Raw genomic sequence first — 20,698 nt, forward strand, 5'->3', positions numbered from 1 at the left:
TGATGCTAGGTATACATTGACTTTTAGCAAAAATACACTGTCTTATGTCAGATCACCCAAATGGGGAGGTTTTGTTAATTTTAACGCTCACCCTGAATCACGCTTTGCAACGAGCTGAAAGACTTCTGCACCCATTACGATTATTGTATTGGGATGCTGCGTGACACTCTCTCCGACACTTACACTTTAAAGGGTGAGTGATGCAACGGGCCATACCAGTTGGTTAGACCACCTTGTTTGCCCCCTCTTTGTCTTCTAACACACATTAGCAATATACGTGTGTTGCATTCCAGGATTGAAAGACCATCGTCCCCTTCATTTTCTTTGAAGGTTTCTCAACTCCTGCTGGTACAGACGAATGATGGTAGTCAGACGAAGTTTTATTTCTTGCGATCTACTGGCATACAGAGTTAAATCTGAAGAAGCTTTGAAAACGTCGAGTTGCCTTTTTGGAAGCTCTGCAATGTAACACAAGACCATGTCAAAACGAAGATCATTATAGAGCTATTGAAAGATTTCTTTGGACATAATTAGTGCACTTCAACAGTCGTCTGACTCCCATGAGTTGAATCACAGAGGTTTCCAACCATGTTCCTGGTTGGAACGACTTTGTAAAGGAATTCCATCATGAAGCACGGTATGACTATTTAGCATGAAGGAATTTGGTAATCCAAGGATGGATATTTCTATAAAATGAAATTTTCTAAAGCCCAGTTCAAAAGGGATGCTTAGATTTTGTATGGAAAGTGAAGAGGAAAGTTGGATCCAATAAAATTGCTACGAGTCTTAAAGGGAGTATGAAGAAGTTTTGGAGAGAAAACAACAAGAAAAAGAAAATCCCAAACATTCTTGCCAGACATAATAAATAATGTGAGTGGTTAGGTGAAAACATTGCCGAGTTATGGAAAGAACATTATTCTGAGTCTGCTTAATGATCCTACTGTCATCCTGTTCCAGACCCAGTGGAAAATCAGAGTCAGCGAGATGTTACAGGGACAAATGTCAATGAAATTTCAATGCTTTGTTTCTCTCTGAACACTTCCAGTTGCCTGGACATGACGGGCTGACCCTTCAGCACTTAACTGAGGCTCATCCGGTACTTATAGAGTTTTACTAAGTTTATTCATTACTTCCTGTTTCTGTCATTCATACTTTCCAAGAGCTCTTTATTCTGGTTATACTTCTCCTTTGATTAAAGATAAAAACGCGGACCACAGTGACATATCTAATTATGAACTGATTGCTCTAGCAAAGTTATCTCAAAAGTTTTGGAAGCGATTCTATTGGAGAGATGCAACAGTACCTGTCCACAAGTGACAACCAGTTCCCTTACAAAAATCCCATCATGGAACTGAAATGCCAGTTCATATTCTAAACACGTAACTGAGGAGTATAATGTTCATTTCACCTGTATTTGCTTGTTTTAAGATATGTCTAAAGCCTTTGATAAAGTGTCTGTAAGATGTTACTTGAAGTACTGTCAAAAAGAAATATTCCTTATTTTATTAAACTGCTTTTATTGAATGGTATAAAAATCAGCAAATGATTGTCAAATGGGGCCATGTATTTTCGAGTGAATTCTCCACTTCATGTGGAGGAGACAGGAAGTTTACTTTCACCTTACCTGTTCAATGTATATATGGATGACCTCTCACAGAGACTGAGTCAAACTAGAGGGGGTGTTATTTAAACAACATGATTTTAAACCATTTGCTGTACGCAGATGATATTGTTTATTTGCTCCCCTCAGTAGGTGGGCTACAACAGCTTGTAAACATTTGTCGTGATTTTATGTCCGATAGGCTAAATTGTTAAATGTAAAGAAAACCAAATGTATTATTTTTTCTAAGAGTAAGATTTGCCTAAGTAATATATCACCTATTGTTGTTAACAATGCATCGTATAGATTTTGTACCAGAAATAAAGTACCTAGGATATTATCTCACTGCTCAAAATTCGGACGATGCCCATGTAGAATATTTGTACAGAGGTCTATGTACAAGGGGCAATATGATTTTAAGGAATTTTTCTAAATGTAGCGCTGATGTCAAGAAAATGCTTTTACAGTTTTTGTACAAGTTTTTATGGCATGTCTTTGGTTGTCAGGAGCAAAACAACGGACTATGAATAAGCTGAGGGTATGCTACAACGATGGTTAGAAGACTCATGGGCATTCCGAGGTATGCAAACGCATCCGCTCTTTTTGTGGGTTTTGGTCAGCCATCTTTTCAGGAACTGAGACGCAAACCATAACAAGCTATTTGCAAAGGCATGAAGAATTCTGAAAACTGTATTATGAAGAGGGGTTGCCCACCCAGTTTACTTGCATAATTCATTTATTTTCAAACACTGGAAAGGCCTCATTTATGCTTAGTGCATCTGGTGCTCTCTTTGTGTAAGAATACAGTATTTCTTTTGTTTTGTTCTGATATGCTGCATATGTATATGTCCTTTTTAGTAGGAAGTATCACCTAGAGTCATTATCCGCACCTCATTCATATCATAATTTTTCACCCTCTTTCGTAATAATTTCTCATAATTATTTTTTAAATTTATTCTTTTATGGTTTGGAGGCTTTTATGTATGTTTATATATGTGTATGTATGTGTTTATCTATGGCCATTTATGTCCGAAATAAAGATTTTGAATTTGAATTTGAATTTGAATTATGCGGATCTATCTGTCGTCACTTACTGTTTATAAATTCAGCAACGGACAGTAGAAAGGGTTTTCATCTACAGCGAGCAAATTCGCCTATTTACATGGAATAAGTAGTTTACGAAATGCGTTGATCTTATATAAGCCTATATTTGATGTCCATACTCGGCCACCCGGATACGCTAATCCTCTCTGCTGTCTAGGTCAAGTAAGGAACAATAAGTAACTGTAGCTTACTTTTGCTGTGTACATACATCCCTGAAATAATGAAAATGAAGACATTCACATGGCAATTCGTATAGTTTACTGATACTTTCAGTACAAGTGGCTTTATTCCAGACGTACTTAGAAAACATTTTTGTGGATGAAACCTTATATTTATCATGAGTTTTTGTGCACCGCAAAGAATCAGCTTTCATTTGCAGCAATTATCAAGTATATCATCGCAATATTTTTTGCTTACTTCATGAATATTATTTACCTAGGATGTAATCCTATGATTTTACTAAATTTGTATTTATTTGCTTTGCACATCAGAACATAATATAATTTGTTCTACTGATTTTTACCACAAACCTGAACTTTATGTAAAATTATGACTTTTTGTGACTTTATTCCTGCAATTTTATTACCGTCCACCATAACTTTGTGACTTTTCTGGAGCATTTCATTTGTGCGAATTTGGGCATTAGTCAATATATCATTTGGACGACTAGCCATCACATTATATCGTTTGGGCGACAATATCAAACTCCTGCAAATTGGCACCTATCATTTAGGCGAATCAGATTAAGGAAAAAAAAAAAGGCAAAAGTATTTTAGAACACGTTTTCACGTGATGATAGTTCTGTAATCGGTTGGTGGATAACTCAGTAGTTAGCTGGTTAATAATTGACAGTTATCACCATTAGTTATTACTCGGCCATGAAAGGAAATCTCAAACCGACGAAAAAGGGGTTTGATATTTTCTGGCTTTCCTTCTTGCAGACACAATATTGAAGAATGATGAGGTTTCGTGGCGGTTCACAAACAAAAACCAGATTTAAAGCCAGAATTAAGCGACTAACTTTAGTTATCTGAAGTTTGAACATAGTTGCCAGGACAAAAGACCGATTTTCCAAGTTTTTGTCCTGGCACTCAATCCTAAAGCTAACCCAATTCACTCGCAATTCTAAAACTAAATATTACCAAGAGATTGGCAAAACTAAGGACCGGAAGCACAACCCCCATCCTGACGAAATCCTTTGAGCAATTTTAACATTCAAAAACTTTAGAGCCAGAGACAAGGCCACCAACTAATTAAACAATGCATTACGCAAAAATCCAACATTCCTATCGCCTCACTTACCCGTTACATACAAGTCCAATGCTAACGCCTGTGTTGTAGTAACCATCGACAGTCACATACCTTAATGGTGAGCTCAAGTAGGGAAATCTGCGTAAATTTATAGGGTGCATGTTGTCATTGCCATTTTCAAATGCACCAGTAGAAAGACTTTTAGTCTTTAGCAAATCAAAAGTGATCAGAGAAATCTTCTAAAGAGTATTGTGGGGTTGCTGCAAGGAAAAGGAGGAATGGCCTCTTTAGGGATTTCTTTTAAGAAATATGTTAAAGACCATGATGAAAGGAGTCCAGAGCAATGCCACAGATTTAGAAACTCATAGCTAAAAAACTGCTGGCATAATGATGTTCCAGGTATATTATTAAAAACTGCATAATTGCCTTAATTAATGGGGTAGATCTTATATTGATAAACTTTTGTGGCTATGACCAGCTCATTTTAACTTTAGTACTTTGCTTCCACTTGAGATTTTTCAATAATGGTCAGCACTGGAATTCTTTGATTTTAAATTTTTTTATTGAACACCGACTAATACATTTTGATTTTTGTAATGCATTAATTTATAATTTCTTATCAGATAATGTTCTAGACCATCCAGAATTGTTAAGACTGATGAAAATCGTTAAGTGCAATGTTACAGATTCAGAAGCTTATGAATATCATTGCTGAAAAAACTGCTGGCATAATGATTTTCAAGGTATAATATTAAAGATTGCATTAGGATGAGTAAATAGGAGTTAAGTATTTATTTTTCTTCACATACGGATTTTTTTTGTACAGTAAAAGGTTTTTTTTTGTAGAGTAAGACAATTTCTTTAGTGTACAAGTATATTGATTACTACTATATTGGAAAGGCAATCTCAATTTATGTATTACACTGAACCAATATTTTCCCTTATTTAATTCAAACCTACACTTCTAAATTATATGAGGGAGTCGAACCATCGTCCATTAGGTATCTGGCTGATACATAACTAAGGCTGCAATGTATGGTCTGGGGAATTAAAGCTCAAAATGGAGACACTTCAACATGCTGGGGAAATCAAATTGGAGAAGTGAGAACACTGATCTTCACAGGATATGTACAGCGTCTAGAAGTTGAGTTCACCTGTAGTTGTCTGGGTAACCGAATTTAGAGCGCTTCGAATCCTCACAGGATATTCAGTCTCATCGAAAAGCGTTGCTTTCCATCAGTAGTAGTGTCGATGTTATGGTCTGCTGCAGCTACACCAAGAGTCTGTGCATAAGAAAAGCAGTTTGTTTGGTTTGAGAATATACTATGTTTCCATGACATCACGTACCCTCGTAAAGTGAAAATAGCCTGTTTAGTTAGTCCCAGAAGCAATTCTAAAGTTATTATAATTACTACTATATCGTATGAGTAAACTTCCCCATTAACAATCCCATGTATTAGTATTGTTTTTTCAAACTGCCATGAACTTTATTAACAATCCCATATATTACTACTGTTCCTTCAAACTCCCAAAAAGATAACAGGATAGAGAGTCATCCTTTAAGATACATTTAATCGGGCACCAATCTTACACTGAAACAACCGCATCTAACTTCAGTGCTACATAACTATGAAGGGTGCCATGCAATGCAAACACTACTATCTGGCAAATTTCGTCCTTTAGTATCCAGTCTTAAAGGAACTAAAACTGCACAACTCCAAGGGGCAAAAAAGTTGGGGAATTCAGAAAGTTAAGTATATCTTAGTTTAACCAGACGACTGAGGTGATTAACAGCTCTCCGAGGGCTGCCCCGAAGGGTTAGATTTATTTTATATGGCTAAGAACCAATTGGTTACCTGGCAACGGGACCTACAGCTTATTGTGGAATCCGAACCACATAGCGTGAACAACATTATAGCGAGAAATGAATTTCTATCACCAGAAATAAATTCATCTTATTCTTCATTGGTCGGTTGGAGATTCGAACTCGCCGCCAGCAAAGTGCTAGCAGAGAATGGAATCCACTCTCCCAAGGAGAAAATAAAGGAATACGAAAGGGGTTCCCAAAGCAAGCTTCGGCACTGGAGGGAAAGTGGATGAAGGTAGGGGTCAATGAAAATATGCAATACAATCTGAACTGTCTATTTCCTAACATGAAAGCTTTGCTTGAGGAATAAGAGGGGGGAGGGGGGTGTGTTTAGCGCATTGACAAAACGTTAACAAGACTGCCCAAATTTGAATTTGGATTTCCACTATTAACCAGCCTATTAGAATACCTGACAAGTCCACGACACCAGTGCCAAAAACATTCTTTAAAATCCCAAGACCTAGGCCTCTTAAAATATCGTTAACATCCACCTATTACCTGTCTAGTTCCTATTTACTAGTTTGAATGAAATTCTAAGTTAAAGTTATTAAATTATGTCAGACAGTTACCCTACCCTATTCTCAGCTGCACTAAAACATTCAAACTTACATCTCATGACCAAACAAAGGGCTCAAGTACTGTCAAATGTCTCGCTAGGTCTGACTATCGCATTTTTTACCCCAGTCTATTCCCAGCATCCTTAAGAGATAGACTTGAGCGTTTATTACCTTTATCCTAACCCTTGCATCTATATAAAATTAGCACGTTCTTTACCCTATTCTATCCTATCCTATATTTCATGTACCATATCTAACTTCCCGTTAAGTACTAGCTACACGAAAACTATCAACCATGCAGTTCTAACCTAAGTTAGTAACTGGTTTGAAATCCCTATTGTGCATGGTGACAAAGTCACCATGCTTATATTTGAACTTCCTGTTGTGCATGGTGACTTGGTCACCATGCACAACAAAAGTCCACCTTTGCCTGGCAGGTGGCACCGCCACCCCGGCAAAGGTGGACTTCGGAAGTGGGCAAAGAATAACTTACTGAAAACTTTTACTTTACACAAAAAACTTTTACTTTACACAAAAAACTTTTACTTTACACAAAAAACTTTTACTTTACACAAAAAACTTTTACTTTACACAAAAAACTTTTACTTTACACAAAAAACTTTTACTTGACACAAAAAACTTTTACTTGACACAAAAAACTTTTACTTTACACAAAAAACTTTTTACTTTACACAAAAAACTTTTACTTTACACAAAAAACTTTTACTTTACACAAAAAATTTTTAAAGTAAATTATATTTTTCCTAACTATAGAAACCCCAGGTCCTTTACATTTTGCTAGTGTAAAGGACCGAGGGTTTGTACATTGTGTTGGAACAACCTTTGCTTTACACGAAAAACTTTACACGAAAAACAAACTTTTGAAGCTGAAATAATCAAGAACTTTCAAAAATTTTTTACTGCTCAAAAACTTAAAAATTCCAAAATGGACTTAACTAAAATTTACAACTCTAAAAACAAAACTAGCTGAAATTAAAATATCAAACCACACAAGGCAAAAGTTTGAATAAGTTCTAAATAGAAAAGTTTAAATCCACTAACCTAAAAAAATTACAAACTTAAAATTACCTTCCATACACATTAAAACTTAAACTTCCACACACACCAAACAAACAAACAAAACTTCCACACACACCAAACAAACAAACAAACAAAACTTCCACACACACCAAACAAACAAACAAACAAAACTTCCACACACACCAAACAAACAAACAAACAAAACTTCCACACACACCAAACAAACAAACAACTCAACCACACACCAAACAAACAAACAACTTCCACACACACCAAACAAACAAACAACTTCCACACACACCAAACAAACAAACAACTTCCACACACACCAAACAAACAAACAACTTCCACACACACCAAACAAACAAACAACTTCCACACACACCAAACAAACAAACAAAACTTCCACACACACCAAACAAACAAACAACTTCCACACACACCAAACAAACAAACAACTTCCACACACACCAAACAAACAAACAACTTCCACACACACCAAACAAACAAACTCTTGATGCTAAAATATAACTAAACTAATAATCAGAAATAAAAATTAAATACTTTGAAAACAAGAAGTTCTGAAGCCGAAACAAATCCTAAAATTTCTTGAAATGTTCAAAGCTGGAAAAGTTAAATTTTAACCTATGCAATTTTACAGATAAAAAAATAACCGACTTAAACTTTCAAGTCTCAAAACTAACTGTTTGAATCTGAAAAAATGTAACCAAATGAATGAAAATAAAGCCTAAACTTAAAATGAAAAATGAAAACTTACGACTTTTTATTCTAAAAAAAAAACTAGGCTTAAAAATGTTCGTGTGGGTGCTCAAGTCACAAAAAAAAAAAAAAAGACTTACCCATTTATCCTGTTTAGTCATATGGTATCGGTACATCTAAGACAATTCAATGGCTCATTGTGGGCCGCTTATTTAACGATACACCCTGACCTGAAATAAGAAAATATATAAATAAAAACCCAAAATGTTCTAGCAAGTGGAAATAACCAAAGGCTGACTCTTGGCTACAATCAGCTGGGTCATCTGATAAGTTTTAAGTACCAAGACAAGGAGCAGCAAGCAAGGTTTTATAAATACTGGTAAGTGTCATTGCTAGTTTATTGCCACTTGAGCCTACAATAAATTAAAGTTTAATTCAACTTAATTTACCCCACATTGGGAAGGCTATAGTAGCCGAGTTAAGCCTCTCTAATCCTCAAGAAACTTTAAGCCCTATTGCATCGTAAGATTTGCCCTATTGCAGCATGAACTTGAAATTAAAACATCCGTAGCACTTCCTAAGTTTGATAGTATAAAACCAAAGGGCATAGATTACCACTCAAGGCAACCTAGTTCAGCTTAGTAATAAATAGGCTTCGAAACCAAGTCTTAAATACCATGTTGAAGAGCAACCTACAACACCTAACAAACATTTTGAAGTTATAGTAGGAATTTACAAAAGAAAAAAAATGGATAAAAAAAAATTAAAATACCAATATCTGAAGATACAAACCCGCAAACGGAAAACTTTCATACGACAACTGTATGTAATAGCAAGTACCACAATCTAAATATTTGAGAAATATAAAACGCAAAACTGGCAACAGTATCCACTCGCCAACCCAACAAACCTTGAAGCACGCCTTCACGCCTAAAATCCTGCAAATTCTATTCACAATACGACATATCTGAGAAACTCAAGCTTCTATAGACCTCAAATTAATATTGTGGACAGACATCCAAGTGAAGCATATAGGAAATTTGAACATCGAACAAATTGTAAGTCAGGCTAGAGGTCATTTGTACACTGCGCACCAAGACTATACAACAAAATACCGCCTAAGTGAAGACCATACAAGAAGGAAAAATTAAAAAAAAAAACTAAAGACCGTCCTATTCTGCAGTAGCTACGATACTGACAAGAAAACACTGAAACAATTATAAACTATAATAAACACCTCATTTTCGAAAACGTACCAAAGCCAGTCAGAGACGGAATCATCCCTGTGGAAAACTGTCACTATACACAAAACCAAACAAAGCGAAACCAACGATCGTCCAATGCAGCACGGCCGACATCCCAAACACAAATGAACTAGGAAGTCGAGTTAGTATCAACGAAACCTGTCTTACCAAGCCAGGGACTCTACAACACTGAAACAAGCTGTTCTTGAGGATAACAGCCAACGACCGCTGCAGCTGCCTGCTTGTGGGACGTCGCTTTATCGCCCTTTCGCTACCAAAGAAGTTTAAGGCGATGGTCAGGAAATCGACAGAAATTATTATTATTATTATTATTATTATTATTATTATTATTATCGAGAGTTGCCGGGCACTCTTCCTATTTAGAAAACTACCTGAATTATGTATCGGTGTTTGGTCTTTATCTGGAATAATAATAATAATAATAATAATAATAATAATAATAATAATAATAATAATAATAATAATAATAATAATAATAATTATTATGATGATGATGATGATGATGATGATTAGTATTATTATTAGAGTTGTTGCTGTTGTTTCAGCAGTGCTTGGACATTAAAGTTCATGAATATTACTTTTTATTACAAGCGTACTTAATTTAGTATACTGTATTGTGTTCATCTTACCGTTCATCGTATATGGCCCGGAGTTGCAACAAAGGATATTATTATCATTATTATTAGTTAATGTAACATGGCGTCACAATGACATGGTCATAGACAAAAACAGTATAAAACACTTCTGTTAAGGTGATTCAACGGTGAGCTTATTAACTCGCACCAATGAATGCAAGGTAATTTTTATAGTTAAATTTATTATTACTAATTAGAGGAGCGTAGGTTCGTAATCTCCTACGGTAAAAGGTCACCTGTAGCGATTTGCCATATGGATTCAAGGCTTGCAGTGATAAATATATCGCAAAATTTTGGGGAAATTGAGAAGGTAGGAGGACAGAGTGGCATTTTAAATAAATAATTTATATCTATCGTAAGTGATATAATTAGCGGCTTATTCGAAGTGGTCAATGAATTTACTGAAACCAGATCAAATTGTTCGGCCATCGCCTGATATTCGAATCCTGTTTCGATATTATTAGGTGGAGCTATGAAAACTATTATCATGATCATGAGGATTATATATATATATATATATATATATATATATATATATATATATATATATATATATATATATATGTATATATATATATATATATATATATATATATATTGTCAAGGATATATCCCTCCCTCCTGTAGAGGCCTGTGCATTATTAATTTTGCAATGTTGTCTGATATTTATTTGGGCTGTCAGGCCGGGAAAAGTGGCGGGCGAAGGAGAAACAAGCATAGTTTGAACTAGATCAGGGCTGTTAGTACCAGTGTATAGCAGTGTAGGAAACACCTCCCATCGCCTGATTCTGGGAAACAATAGGCCTCCCTCTCTCAACCCCCTTTTCACCCCCATCACGTGATGTGGGAGCATTTAGGTATGGGGAAGGTCAATAGGCATATTAGGGCTAGTGGCCAGGTAGGATTTTAATCTTAAAGCACGTAACTTTAAGTACTGACTTTGCCCGCTGTTTCTCCGCTTCTGACATCACATCGGACAAAGTTCGTCGAACAAAGCTCGATCGTGTGGACGCAGCCTAAAGGGGTCCAGGTGAAAGCATATTTTCCTTGAGTAACATTATTATTATTTTATGTGAAATTACAAGCATTTCATGGTTAAAAATGATGACATCTTGAAGCAGACAAATTCCTTTCAACATTACTTCAGTGCTCAAGTGTTGAAAGCTCTCGTTTTACTTTTTTCATGACTTATTTCGTTATTGTATGTCTTTGTGAAATTATTCAATAAAATATTGGCCAGAGGCCAGATGCACGCTCAGAGTAGTGTACTGATCTACTGCATGGGCAAAAATCATTCACATCAAAAGACTTTACCTGAAAATTTAAGGATAGCTTAACAAGAACCTCTCTTTGATTATTGCATTGCAGAAAACCGTTCTTGAGATTACCAATAAGAGCTTGAACAAATACTTGGTAAGTGGAAATACAGACTGAAAGTGTAAAATCTGTTGGCCATTTCAAGCCACCTCTATCAAGGATTTTGAGATACTGACAATTATCAGGAATATCAGCTTCAATTGTCTTGTCAAGAAAGACCCCACTTAAACACAGCTGACATTTCAGATTCTTTTTAATACAGTGAGCAACATAACCTGAAATGTATATCATAACACTTTCATCTTTCTTTGACAAGACTTCCTCTTCTGCATATTTCTCAACTCCCATGAATTTCTGGAAATAGTCCACAGAATCACAGAGTTAGGTTCACATGGAGAGGGATTTAATTCAGATGGTTAATGGACCAGACTTCGACGAAGCCATGGAAAGAACATTCATAATCTTAGTTTCTTTTCAAATTCCATTACCTGAGCAACAGCTACACTATAATTTGTACCACTCATCTTCCTATACTGTCCAAATCTACGTTCCAGCTTGTCTGTTTGGAATTTACCAAGTAATACATGGTGTTTCAGCAGATAATCACATAACTTTATCAGTGTTGATGTAGTGTGCCTCAAGCAAAACATGTTTCCCTTGACAATTCACCAATCCTACCATGCAAAACCATATCCAACTCTTCCCAGGCCCTAACCCAGAGATCAAATTTACTGAGAAATATCAAGTTTGGATCTGTAGATGAATCTTGCCTAATAGGGTTACATTCTTTTTGACGTAGGTGGACACCTTTGTTTGGAGTTATTACATTTACAATATGCCACCAGGATATTACTTGTTCCAAGAAAGTAACAGTACCTGACACATCAGAAATATTCATTGTTTTCAGTGCAGTTACATTCTTTTCATCAAACAGTCTTACAGAAAACTGTACATTCTGTCTTTCCAAATTAGTAGGAAAAAGAACTTCTCTGACAAACCTGGAGCTAGTTTAACATATTGATCACGTTCTTTCGTGTACAATTCTTTCTCATGAATTTGGAAGTTGAAAGGTGGAGGTATTACAAAAGTTTGAATGGGATTTTTCTGATTCAACCAATTATTTCGTATGCATTTCAGTAAATGAACTGAATCAAAAAGGGGGAAAAAGTGGCACCCTTGAATCACAGGGCTTTGGAATGGAGGAGGCAAGTTTGCCAAGACGCATTTCCTCAAACATATTTCTGTTAACCCTGTTGTTGTCAGAGATTAATGATACTACAATGTATCCTATGTCATGGAGGAAAGTCAAAACTTTATGTGTCAACTCAAGAAGTGTGTTTGCTGTCAGATTGCTGACTGGGTACAAAGCAGCAACAAGTCTTTTTTAAATAGGAGTGATGAAATCATAAAAGCCTGAACTGTTGTTGCAACTTCACACGAATTGACAGAAGCACCATAAACTTTACCACCTTTATATGAGAGACATTTCTTTATATGTATCTCAGCAAGCAGTACATTTACTAATTTCTCTTCACTGTTTAGTGTTGCAACATTTTCCCTCAAAAAGAGCTCATGGGAATTTTCAGTACACACTGACTTTGCACTAGATACATTAAGCTTCCTTAGGTAATCAGGATTAGGGAGAATAAGTACTTTACTGTCACGTAGGGGTATGTACAGTGATGGGCTTGACAAACACACACTAGATGTCCAAACCACAGCTGTACAATATGTTTTTCTCTTCTTACAAAACATTTTTAGCTGCTCGGCACAGAACCATAACACTCACCTCTCTGAATACTTGTCATTTTCTGATTCACTTTCCAATAACTCCTGGTCCTTGGTAACTTTAAAATACACTGGGTGAATCTATCAACATCATTGACAGCTGATTCAGGGTAGGAATTTAAGTGACTTATTAAATTTTCAAATTTTGACCACCGATCTCAATTTTGAAGCTAAAGCAGTGTTTTCATACCATACTATAACTTTTAAATCTTTCATCACTTTTAAAGATACAGTTAGCTTTGGCTGGTCCTTTGCAATTGACTTTAAGAAAAGATACATAGCCATCACTTGAAACAAACAGCCAGTCCTTAGAGAGCTTACTAATAAAGCTCTTAACAAATTCGTCAAAGCTGTTTATAGCGTCATTTTCCATCCATATTTGATACTGTACTTCATCTCGTTCGTGTACTTGTCTTTTCTTTTCTGTGGATTCGTACGAGCCGGTGGTGCTTTCTTTGACATGTACTTTGGTTGATTAGGAAAGATGGTCGGGTATGCATCCTTCGTCAGAGTTGGGGTCCCTCTCTTGGCTGTAATTACAGTTCCATAGCGGCGTGTAATACTGTCTTCAGTGATGATGAAACGTTCTTCAAAATACTTAGTACAGACTACTGTATTAGGGGCTGGCGTGAAGTCTTCCCTATGGATGGCTTTTATCCATTGCTGCCGTCGTTGTTCATCCTTTGGGAAGCGGAACACTGACACCTCTGTTGCGAAGGAATAGTAATTAATCTTGCATCCCGGCACACAGGATGATCTTGGCGTCTACAAAAATATATAATATAATAATGACGTGAAACAACGGTGCAAAGAGACGTTGTTATGAAAAATATTCAACAGCGAATAATATGGAATCGCGACTAAAGATTATAGGAACATATATAGTGAATTCATTATTTATCTTAGAATTAAGTTAAGCTTCCTCAGCCAAACTTCAAAATAATATTACGGTAACCCGTCAAACAAAACAAATTATGTGGAATTTTGAAAAAAAAAACTTGTTGCACATCCTATCTGCCCACCAAACTTCGTAGAAATAAAGTAAGAAAAAAAAAAAAAAAAAAAAAAGATTGAGCTCTCTTGATTACCAACGGAACGAACGAAAAACATAATTGTGCCGCTTGAAGTAATAATCTTGTTGATTACTACATCACAGTTCTGCATCAAAATATTGTGTCAATTCTATGTATTTTTTTTTTCTGGACTTATAAACACAGTAACACTACATTAAGAATGTTTCGATCACATGACATTATGCAGAATATTTGAACTTTTAAGATGCTGAATAGCTATTTCTGAGCATTTTAAGACACTTTCTTCATAAGACATTGTGGTCGCAAATCACTTATTTTCACTCTTAGGTTAGGTTAAGTTAGGTTTGCAAGAGTGAAAAAAATAATTTGCTGTAGAAATGAAGTTCAGATTTGTTCAAGGCACCAAAAAACGTCGGAAAAACTTGATTTTCAGCTTCAGGCAGGATGGGCGTCGAGACCGATCGATTTACCATAAACGCTCCACTGGAAGTAATTGACAAACACACTTGACTACGGAAAGAGACAGAGGGGGATATGAGGCATGTAGAACGTCGAAGAGTTCGGACGTCTGTAATCTACCGCACTGAAAGTAACGGGTATTTTAAACAAATTGGTAATTCTAGAGGAAATGGAATTTTGGCTTTGAATACCGAAAACATGATCCGGTCTAAGTCCCGATTGAGGCTGAGGGCAACTTCATTTCTCGTAAATGGAGACTTTACTGCAGCCACAAGTGTTGCATCATTGGCATGCTGAACAATCTTGTTTTCCAGGCCAACAACCAAATCACTTCTATACATTAAAAATAACAGTGGATCAAGAACACTGTCCTGTGGAGCTCCAGACACAACAGGTCTTGATTCACTGAAGATCCCATGTCACAGCAACTCGCTGCTGCCTACCTGTAAGGAAATCTTGAAGTAAAACTAAAACATATCTACCAATTCCAAGATCCTGAAGTTTATAAATAAGAGCCTTGTGATTTACTAAATCGAAATCAGCCCTAAAATCTGTTTGAATTACTCTACACTCAAAACCTCTACCAAGGTTCTCTTGCAAATGGCATGTCAAGTCTGAAAGAGCATTCCAGGTACCCATCTGCTTCCTATATGCATATTGACTATCAGCCAGCAATCCTTTAAAGTCCACACATTTTTATAGTGGCTTAAAGACTTTTTCAGCAACTTTGGAGGGCACAGGGAAAATAGAGATTATCCCGTATTTACTGCAGTCTGCCACTCTTTGAAACAGGCACTGCATTGCTAAGCTTGCGCTCATCCACAAACATACTGTGCCGGCATAAAAGAATCTGTGAACTCTACTAACCTTGGGAGACAACACACTAGAAACCTTTTTAAAAAACAAAGGGAAGAAAGCATCAGGATCTTCTCCACCCCAGCTAAACTATCAAGGTTATCAAGATTTTCCCAACATCCCTAGAGCAAAATGCAAATTTTGTATGAGTAAGTTCAGGATGACAAATATCAGGGAGTGTGACATCCTGAACTGATGTAGTAGCTTCAAAAGCTCGTTGCAGCAGCTCAGACTTTTCCCTAGGGACAGTAACCAATCTACCATCATCTGCTAATAATGGTGGAATGGAAGACAAACCTGACCCAAAGATAGATGATTCCACTTTGGTACACTACAGATGAGGCTGAGTAATTCTCTTAAGTTTCATCTTCAAGGAATTACTGTAATTTCCCCCGGCTGTGTGGTCAGTTCTATTCGCAGCACGGTGAGACTCAACAAAAATTATTTAATTTTCATTTGAACGATTTTGTCTCCATGTGTTGAATTTGGTCTGTTTGTCATGGTAGGCTCGTCTACATGTATCATCAAACCATGGCTGGTCATTTGTCCTAAATTTGATGGCCCTTCTAGGGACATACCTTATTAAAATACCCATCAGCATTTCATTTACCTTCTTGGGATCAGGATCTAATATAGCGTTCAAAATATTAAGTGCCTGACAAGCTTCAACAATGCATCCCTATTGGCTCTGGATTTTAGCCAGACCGTTTTTCCACTGGTGGAATTAGGAATATACTGATTGACAGATATGTCCATCTCAATGGCGCAGTGATCAGAAGTGCCTACATATTCAGAGACCTTGGAATTGGCAATAGCCGAAACATCTGTGAATATGAGGTCCAATCCATTACTAGAAATATGCGTGGGTTCCTCAGTTAGCTTGACGAAATCGGAGGATACACAGAACTCAAGAGCAGACCGGCTAAGTTAATCTGAGGAATTTGAATTTAGCCACTCACTGTGCATTGCATTACTGTCTCCACAAATAACGAATGAAGATTTTGAATCCTGTAACTGAGCCATACTAATCCTTTCTAAAAGACAGTCATTTATAGAATCGTCGATATATGGATTGCGGTAAACAGCAAATACGCAAACAATGGAGAACTTACTGGAAATTTTAAAATAAAGAACTTCATGGCAACTACACTCCAAATTTTTTAAACGACAAATAGGTCGTCCGGACTTAGTGTATACAGCGATACCCTGCGCATATGGGATGTTACGACGATAAATAAAATCATGGCCATCAAACCCCAGGATTAAAAACTCAACCTTTGGCTTATTACTATTTACAAGGAAATAAAAAAAAAAAAAAAATATTCACATTACGGGAATTTGAAGTTTTAACGCGTTCTTACCCTGAGCAAACACATTTTTAGCTCCAAGACCGTAAATAAAAAAGAACGTTGTATAAAAAAAATGAATAAATAATTTAGGACTACCAGATGAGATGCCCAGAATTTACATTGCAATATGACAAGTAAATAAGAAAATGATATCTAAACACAAACAACAACGCTGCTTGAATACTACTACGTGAAGTGTTGGATCCCGCTGCTGAAAGCAAACATTTGTCTGATGAACGTTTTCATCGTCGTGTTTACCTACCGCTGTCATCAATAATGGAAAGTACGTAGTCAGGATGAGCGTGCAAACAAGCGCTTCTTATTTGCTTACAGTGGAACTATAAGTAAAGATTTAAATGAAATTTTACTGACTTTTTGCTTATTTTGCGGAGAGATTTTAATACGGTTAAAAAGAGATGATAAAATCTTTTACACACGACACTACATTCATATCGAGTCAGCGCATCTGTTACACAGCAGTATACTCCATATACTTATCCAAATTATGGAAAGGAATAATGTACTAGGCCTACAGCATAGCGAAAACAAAGGTCATTCAGATTGTTAAAAATAATGATAAAACTCTGACACTATAACATTTTCGAGATGTGTATCATGTAGATGAACGAATCAGATTTTTCTATAGTACAAAAAGATGACATTCATCGGGTCATCAGAATAGTGAACTATAGTATTTTTATAGTAAAATAAGGTAAAACATTCATCATAAAAAATTAATTGAAAAGTTTTAAAAGATGTTTTATTATACATAAGAAAGCTTCCAACTTGACAATTCTTATAATAGAGAAACTAAAATATCTATCTTATTTTTCTCCACTTCTTCTTGAAGTCGTTTGCAAGCATATCGTTTTTCTTTTTATTTCATGATTTCTTTTTTATGTTTTTCTTATATACATTGGCAGTTAAACAAGACCCTTCCGCTTAGCACATTATCTCTGAAACTGCCCTTGTTATTTAAAAGAACTGATGGTATTTAGGTTATTTCACATTTCACAGTAATCCCTTGCAATGGACAAGGGGCACGGCTTCCAAAATTTGTGGTAAATCAAAACAGGAGATATGTTGCAGTTCAAGATGGTGTTTAAGCTAAAAACCGAACGATGTAACAGGTATGGTATTTACAAGGTAGTCTCGAAAACAGAATGAAATGGGCTAAATAATATATCAAGTAAGCTGCAATTAAACCGTCTGGGTTTTTTAAAGCGACTAAGATTGTTCCTATTGTATGTTCAGTAAAATGCTTAATATTCTTCTTTTGGTAAAAGAAGAGTCTTTGAAATTTTTATTTGGGGATAAATTGATTTTAAATAACTGAATATAACTTGGAATAAAGTTCGCACTGTATAAGATGACGATGGCAAATAAATTCATATTTGGTCATCACATCTACGTACTCTCAAGTAAGTAAACTATTGCTTCATTAACAATCTTATAAGGGCCTCTTAAAATAAGGCCATAGTATGTGTCATAAGAATGAAATCTGTCATATGTATCAAAACTGTAAGAAAATATTGCTTATAACCAAATTTCGGAAAAGAGTGATGAAACATTTTCAAAAAAAGTGTTTACAAAGTTTTCATAACGTTATAAATTGGCTTTAATTGCCGCCATAAAATTTGAAATGGGCCTGTTTGATTATTTTTACCCCTCGACATTAAAAAAAATACAAATAAATAAATAAGAAGGTATTAATGTAGCTCAAACGCATCCACCGATATCAACGGGTGGGCGGAGCCTGTTGCGACTACTGTGTGACGCGACCACTTAAGTGGCGGCGGCAACATGAACCAAATGGAACGTAGGTCCACAATGTGTAGACGGTGAAATAATCTTGAAAATATTTATTTTATATAATCATTACAGGAATATTTGGATTGTCATAGAAAATAATGTTGTTTGTGTTAACTTCAAAAATTATGGTTTATTAGCAAATATTCGCTTATATAGTAGCATTTTTATTGATGCCAAGATTTTATTCCTAGGCATTTTAGTTTCTTGCTGAACATACATTACACCTAGCAATCAATTTCTGGCTAGAAAGCATAATTCTGAAGTTATCTATACATTCTTGCACTTCAAGTTAGCTTATGAAAGAATCAGTTATACTACAAAAGGAAACAGTAGGACTTTAAAAAAAACAACATTCTTCATCAGTTAAAAAAAAGTGTTAATAACCCTTTAAGTTATTATTAACAAATATTTCGATATAATTTAAAGAATCGTCATCTTTTATTATTCAAAGAAGAGGTAATATTTAAAAGTAAATCCTTTAGTAAACGAGATACATCTGAGGAATCTTAGCTTATTTTTGTTAGGCCTATAAATCATTTGTAACATACAGGCAGTTTGAACGTGGCCTAGACTTCAAAATTAAAAGAGAACTTTTTGTAATTCATAATCCCATTTTGAAAATTTTGTTATCACCGTTAAGCTTATCAGATCTACTGTTACATGTTGTACAGGCAGTTACGAAGACCACTCCGGGCAGCATTGACGAGATTGCTAACCTTATCACAACGTGCTTGAAGCTATTCAATGTAAAGAAAGAAAAAAAAATAATGTCACAAAGAGTACGAATTATATCAGCAAATTTCATTTGTTTCAAATATATGTCTCAGGTCTTAACTTTTTTTCAGGTCAAGGCAACATAAAGTGCGTATGACAAAAGCTAATGTATCAAGCAAAGTAACAAAACGTATAAAGGAACCAGTTTATTTAGTTTTAAAAAAGTCGGTGCCATTTTAACTTCCTCAACTTTTGGAGGTTTTTGATACTCCAAGCCTTGAACCCCAAAGAGAAGTATTTGTAAAAGCTTTCTCCGCTTGTGGCACGATTCGTATAAAACCCAGATAGGATATAGATACACGAATAGATAAATGAATTCATTTTAAAGGTACCCTTCTCTCTCTCTCTCTCTCTCTCTCTCTCTCTCTCTCTCTCTCTCTCTCTCTCTCTCTCTCTCTCTCTCTCTCTGCCTGTTTTTACTGTCCTCAGTCCCCCTTATATCCTTCTCCCTCTGTTTGTGTTCCTGTTTTTCAAAAATCACCTATAAGTAGATATTCTGTCACGAAAGAATGTTTTTGTATTCTCAGTTTTGATAAAAAATTTCACTATTGTAAAATACAATATAAATATTCTTATATGTAAGGACTGGATGAAGGGTTTAGGGTCAAAATTTGAATTTTGACTAGGAAAAAGAATTAAATTATTAAATAAATTATTCGATTTATATATGGTATATTGCAATGCCAGCTCGAGAAAACTCGGAACTTTAGGAGATTTCGTAAAAGAGTTTAGACAAAAACTACATTTTCGTAATAATATAAAAATTAACCGATAACTTGAGGTTTGTCATTTATTTAGTTAAAATGAGTAGGTAATATTCGTGATTTATCTTATGACAAAAGGAATAGTAAGAATTTCGCGACGTCCCAAGTGTTTACAGTTATGGAGCAATTGCGTGATATAGGGTAAAATACTAGAAGAGTTACGCAAAAGAATACATCCTTAACCATATGCCTAATTTCATAGATGAAGTGAAGCAAGATTCTATTAAAAAGGAATCTGGTCTTCTATTTGAAATCATTATGGAACAAATTATATCATACAGATATAAAAAAACTCTCTACGAAAATTGGCAAAAAGTAGAGCAGCCAGGTACTACCCCCAAAAAATTCCAACATCGAAAATTCGAATTATATTCCCGGCCGTGTTTCTGTAGAATTTTAGATAATCGTTACACATATATGCATGATAAAAAATTGGAAATAGCAAAAAATCACATATATATTCAAATAAAAACTTCCATTCACTGCTCAAAAAGAAGCAAATAAAT

The 20,698-nt window shown here is 35.5% G+C and overlaps 1 long non-coding RNA gene across 1 annotated transcript; it reads right to left on the minus strand.

Moving 5' to 3' along the window:
- Positions 1 to 4,722: 4,722 nt before the first annotated feature.
- LOC136828483 (uncharacterized) lies at positions 4,723 to 9,530 on the minus strand. The gene is made up of 3 exons (XR_010850057.1): positions 9,397 to 9,530; positions 8,281 to 8,370; positions 4,723 to 5,238 (listed from the first exon to the last, which is right to left on the minus strand). It is a non-coding gene; the product is annotated as an uncharacterized lncRNA (long non-coding RNA).
- Positions 9,531 to 20,698: the final 11,168 nt, after the last annotated feature.

The sequence above is a fragment of the Macrobrachium rosenbergii genome, chromosome 43, assembly GCF_040412425.1.
Source record: "Macrobrachium rosenbergii isolate ZJJX-2024 chromosome 43, ASM4041242v1, whole genome shotgun sequence".
Taxonomy (NCBI): Eukaryota; Metazoa; Arthropoda; class Malacostraca; order Decapoda; family Palaemonidae; genus Macrobrachium; species Macrobrachium rosenbergii.